Source organism: Hyperolius riggenbachi, chromosome 4, assembly GCF_040937935.1.
Source record: "Hyperolius riggenbachi isolate aHypRig1 chromosome 4, aHypRig1.pri, whole genome shotgun sequence".
Classification (NCBI taxonomy): Eukaryota; Metazoa; Chordata; class Amphibia; order Anura; family Hyperoliidae; genus Hyperolius; species Hyperolius riggenbachi.
The window spans coordinates 103,530,799-103,533,298 of record NC_090649.1 but is presented as its reverse complement, the minus strand read 5'-3'; the positions used below and the strand labels follow the sequence as shown (position 1 = coordinate 103,533,298).

The 2,500-nt window shown below is 46.6% G+C and overlaps 9 non-coding genes across 9 annotated transcripts; all 9 read left to right on the top strand.

The window, feature by feature from the left end:
- Positions 1 to 74: 74 nt before the first annotated feature.
- TRNAP-AGG (transfer RNA proline (anticodon AGG)) lies at positions 75 to 146 on the top strand. Its single transcript has one exon. It is a non-coding gene; the product is annotated as a tRNA-Pro (tRNA).
- Positions 147 to 281: 135 nt separating this feature from the next.
- On the top strand, positions 282 to 353 carry TRNAP-CGG (transfer RNA proline (anticodon CGG)). Its single transcript has one exon. It is a non-coding gene; the product is annotated as a tRNA-Pro (tRNA).
- Positions 354 to 474: 121 nt separating this feature from the next.
- On the top strand, positions 475 to 546 carry TRNAP-UGG (transfer RNA proline (anticodon UGG)). The gene has a single exon. It is a non-coding gene; the product is annotated as a tRNA-Pro (tRNA).
- Positions 547 to 1,018: 472 nt separating this feature from the next.
- TRNAP-AGG (transfer RNA proline (anticodon AGG)) lies at positions 1,019 to 1,090 on the top strand. Its single transcript has one exon. It is a non-coding gene; the product is annotated as a tRNA-Pro (tRNA).
- A 135-nt stretch (positions 1,091 to 1,225) lies between these two features.
- TRNAP-CGG (transfer RNA proline (anticodon CGG)) lies at positions 1,226 to 1,297 on the top strand. Its single transcript has one exon. It is a non-coding gene; the product is annotated as a tRNA-Pro (tRNA).
- A 121-nt stretch (positions 1,298 to 1,418) lies between these two features.
- TRNAP-UGG (transfer RNA proline (anticodon UGG)) lies at positions 1,419 to 1,490 on the top strand. Its single transcript has one exon. It is a non-coding gene; the product is annotated as a tRNA-Pro (tRNA).
- A 484-nt stretch (positions 1,491 to 1,974) lies between these two features.
- TRNAP-AGG (transfer RNA proline (anticodon AGG)) lies at positions 1,975 to 2,046 on the top strand. Its single transcript has one exon. It is a non-coding gene; the product is annotated as a tRNA-Pro (tRNA).
- Positions 2,047 to 2,181: 135 nt separating this feature from the next.
- TRNAP-CGG (transfer RNA proline (anticodon CGG)) lies at positions 2,182 to 2,253 on the top strand. Its single transcript has one exon. It is a non-coding gene; the product is annotated as a tRNA-Pro (tRNA).
- A 121-nt stretch (positions 2,254 to 2,374) lies between these two features.
- On the top strand, positions 2,375 to 2,446 carry TRNAP-UGG (transfer RNA proline (anticodon UGG)). The gene has a single exon. It is a non-coding gene; the product is annotated as a tRNA-Pro (tRNA).
- Positions 2,447 to 2,500: the final 54 nt, after the last annotated feature.

Sequence of the window (2,500 nt, the reverse complement as noted above, 5' to 3'; positions counted from 1 at the left end):
AAAAAAAATAAAGGCACATGTGTGTGTTTAGTGTGCAAGCCGGGGATGCAGTTTCTATACCCTAGCTTCCATCTGGCTCGTTGGTCTAGGGGTATGATTCTCGCTTAGGGTGCGAGAGGTCCCGGGTTCAAATCCTGGACGAGCCCTTCCTTTAAACTACGTGTTGAACAGAAGCGAAAGAGTGCTCTTGCTAAAAGTAAGTGAAGAAATCAAGTAAAGCCCACTTATAGCCTGTTCCACCACTCTGTGTCCTTTTCACTGCCACTGCTGTCGCCAGAGTCGGCTCGTTGGTCTAGGGGTATGATTCTCGCTTCGGGTGCGAGAGGTCCCGGGTTCAATTCCCGGACGAGCCCTTGATTTAGGCATAGTGATGGCCTACGCTCATAGTTATGCTCCTTGCAATTTCTTTGAACCTACTACCACACATGTATATACATCGGTTGGGCGGTACAGGTCGCTACAGGGCTGCTAACTGGCTCGTTGGTCTAGGGGTATGATTCTCGCTTTGGGTGCGAGAGGTCCCGGGTTCAAATCCCGGACGAGCCCAAGTCTTTCCTCTTGCCATGTCAGGACGGGGAACGTTTGGCTCTGAGGTGTAGCACGGCTTCTTTCTAGTTCCCCTCATGATAGTTGATGAGTGTGTGCTGCACGGACTTTATTTTTGCCCTAAGTAACATTTTTTGAAATGCTACTGGCAAATGTTGTGCTAGCATGTAAGGCACCCATGATCCTAGAGCAGCCCTTGCAGAGCTTGTGTCAGTATACCACCCATACATTGTTTTTGCTGGTCACAATTTTGAAGCTTTTTTAAACAAAACATATGTATCAATAAAATCTTTAATCTACCAAAAATGGCTTCAACTAATATTAAGCATATCTATCACTTTAAAGGCAAAGCATTCATCTAGCCAATAGAAGGAACTTGCTACTGTTAAAAAAAAAATAAAAAAAATAAAGGCACATGTGTGTGTTTAGTGTGCAAGCCGGGGATGCAGTTTCTATACCCTAGCTTCCATCTGGCTCGTTGGTCTAGGGGTATGATTCTCGCTTAGGGTGCGAGAGGTCCCGTGTTCAAATCCCGGACGAGCCCTTCCTTTAAACTACGTGTTGAACAGAAGCGAAAGAGTGCTCTTGCTAAAAGTAAGTGAAGAAATCAAGTAAAGCCCACTTATAGCCTGTTCCACCACTCTGTGTCCTTTTCACTGCCACTGCTGTCGCCAGAGTCGGCTCGTTGGTCTAGGGGTATGATTCTCGCTTCGGGTGCGAGAGGTCCCGGGTTCAATTCCCGGACGAGCCCTTGATTTAGGCATAGTGATGGCCTACGCTCATAGTTATGCTCCTTGCAATTTCTTTGAACCTACTACCACACATGTATATACATCGGTTGGGTGGTACAGGTCGCTACAGGGCTGCTAACTGGCTTGTTGGTCTAGGGGTATGATTCTCGCTTTGGGTGCGAGAGGTCCCGGGTTCAAATCCCGGACGAGCCCAAGTCTTTCCTCTTGCCATGTCAGGACGGGGAACGTTTGGCTCTGAGGTGTAGCACGGCTTCTTTCTAGTTCCCCTCATGATAGTTGATGAGTGTGTGCTGCACGGACTTTATTTTTGCCCTAAGTAACATTTTTTGAAATGCTACTGGCAAATGTTGTGCTAGCATGTAAGGCACCCATGATCCTAGAGCAGCCCTTGCAGAGCTTGTGTCAGTATACCACCCATACATTGTTTTTGCTGGTCACAATTTTGAAGCTTTTTTAAACAAAACATATGTATCAATAAAATCTTTAATCTACCAAAAATGGCTTCAACTAATATTAAGCATATCTATCACTTTAAAGGCAAAGCATTCATCTAGCCAATAGAAGGAACTTGCTACTGTTAAAAAAAAAAAAAATAAAAATAAAAAAAAAATAAAGGCACATGTGTGTGTTTAGTGTGCAAGCCGGGGATGCAGTTTCTATACCCTAGCTTCCATCTGGCTCGTTGGTCTAGGGGTATGATTCTCGCTTAGGGTGCGAGAGGTCCCGGGTTCAAATCCCGGACGAGCCCTTCCTTTAAACTACGTGTTGAACAGAAGCGAAAGAGTGCTCTTGCTAAAAGTAAGTGAAGAAATCAAGTAAAGCCCACTTATAGCCTGTTCCACCACTCTGTGTCCTTTTCACTGCCACTGCTGTCGCCAGAGTCGGCTCGTTGGTCTAGGGGTATGATTCTCGCTTCGGGTGCGAGAGGTCCCGGGTTCAATTCCCGGACGAGCCCTTGATTTAGGCATAGTGATGGCCTACGCTCATAGTTATGCTCCTTGCAATTTCTTTGAACCTACTACCACACATGTATATACATCGGTTGGGTGGTACAGGTCGCTACAAGGCTGCTAACTGGCTTGTTGGTCTAGGGGTATGATTCTCGCTTTGGGTGCGAGAGGTCCCGGGTTCAAATCCCGGACGAGCCCAAGTCTTTCCTCTTGCCATGTCAGGACGGGGAACGTTTGGCTCTGAGGTGTAGC